The sequence below is a fragment of the Alexandromys fortis genome, unplaced genomic scaffold (assembly GCF_014885135.2).
Source record: "Alexandromys fortis isolate MF-2015 unplaced genomic scaffold, M_Fortis_MF-2015_v1.1 scaffold_39, whole genome shotgun sequence".
In the NCBI taxonomy this organism is placed as follows: Eukaryota; Metazoa; Chordata; class Mammalia; order Rodentia; family Cricetidae; genus Alexandromys; species Alexandromys fortis.
This window is the reverse complement of record NW_026067918.1, coordinates 8,402,938-8,409,799: the sequence shown is the minus strand read 5'-3', so window position 1 is coordinate 8,409,799 and position 6,862 is coordinate 8,402,938. Positions and strand designations below refer to the sequence as shown.

Below are 6,862 nucleotides of genomic sequence, written 5' to 3'. Positions count from 1 at the left end.
CCGCTATGCTCCAGGGTCCGGGAACCGTATGGTGACTGTGAGTCAAATTGGTGAATTTAAGAATGAGAGATCAAGGAGCATGAAAACAAGAACCCTCAGCCGGGCGACGGTGGCGCACGCCTTTAATCCCAGCATCGGGAGGCAGAGGCAGGCGGATCTCTGTGAGTTCGAGGCCAGCCTGGTCTACAGGAGCTAGTTCCAGGATAGGCTCCAAAGCTACAGAGAAACCCTGTCTCAAACAAACAAAAAAGAATCCTCATCCCTGGCCTCCCAAGAAGACAGATGAACATGGCAGCTCGAGCCTGCAATCACCACACTCAGAAAAGCAGTGGAGAAGAATTACCGGAGGCCAGAGGCCAGCCTGGTCTACATAATGAGAACTTTCAGAGGTCCTCCTGAGTTCAATTCCCAGCACCTACATGGCAGTTCACAACAGTCTGTTCAAGAGACCTGACAACCTCATACAGACATGCATGCAAGCAAAACAGCAATGGGCAAGAAATAAAAATAGTAAAATCATTCATTAAAAAAAAAAAAAAGCGGCTTGTGCTCCTCTTGCCCAGAGCCCACATTCAGTTCCTGTGCCTACAATGGAAGATCACAAGGGCCTGCAATTCCAGCTCCAAGACATCTGATGCCCTCTTCTGGACTCTATAGGAACTGCATGCACCATGCACATACCCTCCCCGCCCCCCTCCCCCATACACATAATTACAAATAAACCCTAACCCTTTTTGTTTTGTTTTGTTTTTCGAGACAGGGTTTCTCAGTAGCTATGGAATCAGTTCTGGAATTCACTCTGTAGACCAGGCTGGCCTCGAACTCACAGAGATCTGCCTGCTCTGCTCCTGAGTGCTGGATTTAAAAAAAAAAAAAAAAAAAGGTTTCCTAGTGATTGTGGTGATTCTGTATCAGCTTAGACGGACAGTCGTGGTTTCTTGCTTTGTTTTGTTTTTGTTTGGTTTTCTGTTTTGTTGTTGTTGTTTGCTCATGGATCCACACACCTTGGGCACACTGAAGTCTACCTTCTTCATCGGGATGGATGAAGAAAGGGAAGACAAAGAAGACACAGCAGGTCCCCTTCTGCTAAGCTCTGCCCCCCTACTGACAGGAGATTTCTGGGTGTCAGTTGCCCCACCAAAGCAGCCCAGCTGTGAAACACCCACCCTATTTGTTCAAGACCATGGCGACACTTATTCCCTGCAAGGAGGCGGGGGAAGTCCAAAAGAAACTCTTAATAGGTCTGCTTAGGGCATAATGAGGTCACACAAGGCTTCACTTCCCCAAGCTGACGAGAACTGTTATTTTTCTGGTTTATCTTTTCACATGACTGGATTTACTAAATATATTGAACTTAAATGACCAGATTGCAAATATGCAAAAATTAGGGCCGGGTTAAAAGCCCAAGAAAACTGGCATCTGCTCAGGTGTGTGCGTGTGGACAGCGCTTATCAACACGTATTGAGTGAAGAGGGCAGAGTCAAACTGTACACACGTGCAAACGACTAGTTCAACAGAGGTGGAAAAGGAGACACACTGGAGGAAAATGGCCTCTTCAACAGAAGGAATATTCCAGATGCTGAAACAGTTAACATCTAAATCTAGGGGGTGGTGCAGAACTTCAATTCATAAACAGAGAAACTTACTCACACCGGGGCTAGGAAGATGGCTTGTGGGTAAGAGCACTTACAAACATGAGGACTTGAGTTCAAATCCACAGCACCCAGGTGAAAAGCTGTGCCTGGCTGTAACCCCAGGAATAAGGAAGTGGGGGAGGGTGGAGACAAGTGGGTTCCGGGAGTTCACTGGCCAGCTAACATGGCCAAACAACAGTGAGCTTTGGGCACACTAAGAGACCCGGTCTCAAGGCAGTAAGATGGAGGACAACAGTCGACATCATTCTCTGTCCCTCCTGTGCACACACTTAGATGCACACAACAGTCGACATCATTCTCTGTCCCTCCTGTGCACACACTTAGATGCACACAACAGTCGACATCATTCTCTGTCCCTCCTGTGCACACACTTAGATGCACACAACAGTCGACATCATTCTCTGTCCCTCCTGTGCACACAGGGGTGCACACAACAGTCGACATCATTCTCTGTCCCTCCTGTGCACACAGGGGTGCACACAACACTCGACATCATTCTCTGTCCCTCCTGTGCACACACAGGGATGTGTACAACACTCGACATCATTCTCTGTCCCTCTTGTACACACAGGGGTGCGACAACACTCGACATCATTCTCTGTCCCTCCTGTGCACACAGGGATGCGCATAACACTCGACACCCTGAACTTGAGGTTCTCCTGTTTCTTCCTGTTGGGATCACAGGAGATGCCAGCATGCCTGCCTTGGGAAAATCTTTATGAACCTTTCACTATTCCTCCCATCCAAAGACTGCAAATAGATTTCATTAAAAAAAATTTCTAGGCCAGTTAGGATTGATCAACCCGATGTGGAAAAAAGGAAAATCAGGAGTTACGGGTCATCCACAGTCACATAAAAGGCCTGACGCCAGCTTGGGCTACATGAGAACCTATCAGAAAAAAGCAAATTTCTGATATTGAAGGCTGGCTCAGGAGTTGGCTCAGTGGATAAAGGTGCTTGCTAACAGAACTGACACTAAATTCAATCCCTAGGACATGGTGGAAAGAGAGAACTGGCTTCTGCAAGCTGTCCTCTGACCCTGCCTCCCCGCTCTTGTGTTCCATGGCCACACACACAGTAAATCAATTTTTTTTCTTCTTTTTTTGAGACAGTGTTTCTCTGTAGGTTTTTGGTTCCTGTCCTGGAACTAGCTCTTCTAGACCAGGCTGGCCTCGAACTCCCAGAGATCCACCTGCCTCTGCCTCCCGAGTGCTGGGATTAAAGGCGTGAGCCACCACCGCCCGGCTCCAGTAAATCAATTTCTAAAAATGTCTGCAGAGCCGGGTGGTGGTGGCGCACGCAGAGGCAGAGGCAGGTGGATCTCTGTGAGTTCGAGGCCAACCTAGTCTACATAGCAAGTTCCAGATCAAGGCTCCAAAGAGACAGAGAAAGCCTGTCTCGAGAAAACAAAACAAAACAAAGAAAAAAAAACCCAAAAACAAAACAAACAAAATAATAAACTAACCAACCAACCAACTAAAAACAAATACACAAAAAGCCCAAAACGTTAAGTAAGGAGACATTAACTAGTTAGTACAACAAATGACTTAGGTCTCAGTTCGGATACACTTTTTTATTTTTTTAAATATTTATTTATTTATTATGTATACAATATTCTGTCTGCGTGTATGCCTGCAGGCCAGAAGAGGGCACCAGATCTCATTACAGATGGTTGTGAGCCACCATGTGGTTGCTGGGAATTGAACTCAGGACCTTTGGAAGAGCAGCCAGTGCTCTTAACCACTGAGCCATCTCTCCAGCCCTCGGATACAACTTTTGCTTGTTTTGGGGGGACAGGGTTTCACGTAGCCCAGGCTGGCCTCGAACTCTGTAGCAGGGAAGGACGATGAATTCGCCGTCTTCCTTCCGGTAACCAAGTCACCCCGCCTGACTGTGTGACAAACGTCAGGGATACAGCCCCCACTAAAGGTTCTCATCCCAAGAACCCATCCCCGGTCCTCCAGGCTAATAATGCCAGGCTTCCCTCCATCTTTTCCAAACTAGATTATACGCATTCTGAGACTACACTAATTTGAATAAAAGTGGGTCAGGTTCAGAGAGCCCTAACCTTCCACACACACCCGCCGACTTCAGACGCTCAAGCCATTAAAAGAAGCCGCCAAAAGAGTCGTAAAAGCCTGCTTCACCATTCGCTTCCTTCCGACGACAGGAAGACGCACGCGCACGCTCAACAGAACTACATCTCCCAGGAGGCTCTACTCCCTTTCTCAGGGGGCGGGGATTGTGAGCGGAAAACTACATTACCCAGAGATACCTCGGCGGTGACAGTAGATGGTCCCTCCGACGTACATCGATTGGACCATCGGCGGTCATAAACTGCGCGGTGATTGGCCCAGCAGCCCGTCAGTTACTGGCAAGTGCAGTTAAGTTTTGCTGTTGGGCGGAGGGAGAACTGAGCTTGTGGGGCTCGGCGGAACCTGCCTGGTCAGGTGAGTGACCTCTGGCTTTGCTCTCCTACTGGTACTCTCGGGAACTGGTACCCCAGGTCCCTGAGTCGGAACACAGAATGGCAGGTATCCACGCGGGGCGGGGACGGATGCTCACGTGGCACACCTAAGCCCAAAGCATCTTCAGGGACACGGAAGGCGAATCCCCCACCCTGCACCGCAGGCACTTGCAGGTGGGGTTGTCTACTGCTCAGGATTCACGGAGAAGCCCCCTTACTCCCCGGGGGTACGCCTGCACAGTGTCCCCACACCGGGCCATCTGCAGAGCTCCTCGGCTGAACACGTGGGCTCTCGGTTACTCACCGAAGGACACCTGTCCACTCTGCTGTGGGGTCTGGCATAGAAAGATGCGGGGTGAAGAAATTCGCTTGCACCCCTTGCCCTGCCGCTCGGGTCGGCAGCCACCCTGTCTCGGTCCTGCATTATTTATATTACACAGTCTTTTTTAAATCTGTTTAGTATCAAGGTTATGGGTGCAAGAAGGTTTTGAATGAGCAGGAAATTACTTTTCCCCTTTGTTTATTTTTGTTGTTGGTTTGAGATGCGGTGTCAGGTAACCCAGGCTAGACTTCCTTAGGAAGGATGACCTTGAACTCCCGGGTCTCCCGCCTCCAATCTCCCAAGTATTGCCAGCTCCCCCGTGCTCACTTGTGCTTCTTGTGGGGACACTTTACCAACTGTACTACTTTCAGCCCTGTTTTTAAAAATGTTTGTGTTTTTGTGGTTTTCTAGAAAACAAACATTTCAAAAGCTTTTTAGGTGTGTGTACCTTACTCGTTTTTAAATTGTGTCACTTGATCTGATCAGCAATCCAAGCCAGGCAGGTGCATACAAGGCAGGTACTCTACCCCTGAGTTATACACGCACCCTCACCCTCACGGTGCTGGGGAATGGAGCCCAAGGTCTTGTACACACTTGGCTAACACTGTCCTTTTTATCTTCGTTTCTTGGGAAATGAGGTCTTAGGTAGCTCAGGCTGGTTTCTGATCTTCCTGCCTCTGCCTCCCATGTGCTGGGATTGTAGGTGTGGGCCATTACTTCTTCAAGTGTTTGTTTTGTTTTTCTCTGTGTAGTACTGGCTGTCCTGTAGACCAGGTTAGCTTCAAACTCACAGAGATCTGCTTGCTTCTAGCTCCCGAGTGTTGGGATTAAAGGCCTGCCTAATCTGTATTCAGCAGTGTAGACTGCTTATTCTTTTGAAATCTGTACGCACAGCCTCTCCCACCTTCTGCGTAGTTTGAATCGTGCAGCTATGGACTTCCAGATAGACTGGAAGACAGATTTACTGTCTTGCAGCCTCTGCGGATGTCGAGCCAGGACACCTGCCTCTCGGCTTTCTCTTCTTTCCCTCCTAGACTGCAGGAAACTTGAAACTGTTGAGGACTGAGCAGTCCCCCGTCACCCCTGAGAGGGTTCAGTGGCTTAGTCCTATGCCCTTGTTTAACCCAATTCTCCCGATTCTGGGAGAAGTACCAGTGTGGGTGAGAGGGGGAAAGTCAAAGCCAGAATGGGGGAGTGGAGGTTGTCATCAGGTAGCCTCCTGCTTACTATGGGGCAATTCGGATGGCCTTTCTAAAATTGTTTTATATTTAGGTGTTTTGTTTATTTTGTTTTGGGGAGTCTATTAGTTAAAGTTCTTTTTGGTGTGAAGAAATGTCATGACCATAGCAACTTTTTTTGTTGTTACTTTGTTGTGCTTTGGGTTTTTTGTTTGTTTGTTTGTTTGTTTTTGTTTTGGTTTGGTTTTTTGTTTTGGAGACAGGGTTTCTCTTTGGGGCCCCGGCTGTCCTGAACTCACTATGTAGACAAGGCTGGCCTCGAACTCAGAGATTTTCCTCCCTCTGTCTCCCGAGTGCTAGCATTAAAGGCGTTCACCACCACTGTCTGGCCTCACAACTCATAAGAGTTTAATAAAAAAGAAAACATTTAATTGAGGCTGCTTATAGGTTCAGAGGTTCTGTCTGTGGCAGGAAGCATGGCAGCTTGCAAGGCATATACACTGCTGGAGAAGGAGCCAAGAATTCTAGGTCTGGATTAGCATGCAGCAGTAAGAGAGCGAGACACTGGGCCTGGCTTGTGGTTCTGAAACCTCAAACCTCCCAATGACACACTTCCTCCAGGAAGAACCCATCTACTCCAAGGGAGCAACAGTAGAGCCTTTGGGGGCCATTTTTATTCGGACCACAGGAGGGTTTGGTTTTGCATTCTTACCTCGTTTGCTCTTTGCTCTTGCTAGCCTGGAATTTGCCAAGTAGATCAGGCTGACCTTGAATTTGCAGTGACCCTCCAGCAGCCTTCCCGCCCCAACTCTAGTGCTGGATGCTTACCATGGAGGGAATGGCAAAGAGGGCACTGGGTAGTAATTTTGGATAGTGGTGGTTTGTTGAAGACTAGGGTTATATTTTAATTAAAAATGTTTAGACTTTTTTAAGTCATGTGTTTGAATGCTCTGCTCACATGCGTGTGTTTATATGCACCACCTGCATGCCTGGTGCCTGTGGAAGCCAGAGAGGGTGTAGGATGCCCCTGAACTGGAGATACGGATAGTAGTAAGCTGCAAGCTGCATTGCGGGTGCTGGGAACTGAACCCAGGTCCTCTGCAAGAGTAACAAGTGTTCTTGATCCTGCCCTAATTTTGTTTGTAATTATGAGTGTGTGCATTGGGTGGCTATGTGTTCTTGGGCGCAGGAACCCTCAGGGGATTGAAGAGGGCATTGGATCTCTCTCTCTCTTTTTTTT

At 48.2% G+C, this 6,862-nt stretch overlaps 1 protein-coding gene across 2 annotated transcripts in view; it reads left to right on the top strand.

Annotated features, from left to right (window-relative positions):
• The first annotated feature begins 4,010 nt into the window (after positions 1–4,010).
• The window catches only part of Slc25a19 (solute carrier family 25 member 19), a 22,406-nt gene continuing 19,554 nt past the window's right edge, over positions 4,011–6,862 (top strand). Inside the window, exon 1 of one of the 2 annotated variants that reach the window (XM_050140288.1) lies at positions 4,011–4,105. The gene's annotated coding sequence lies outside the window, so the exon portion shown is untranslated. The other variant, XM_050140290.1, reaches the window with a different exon arrangement.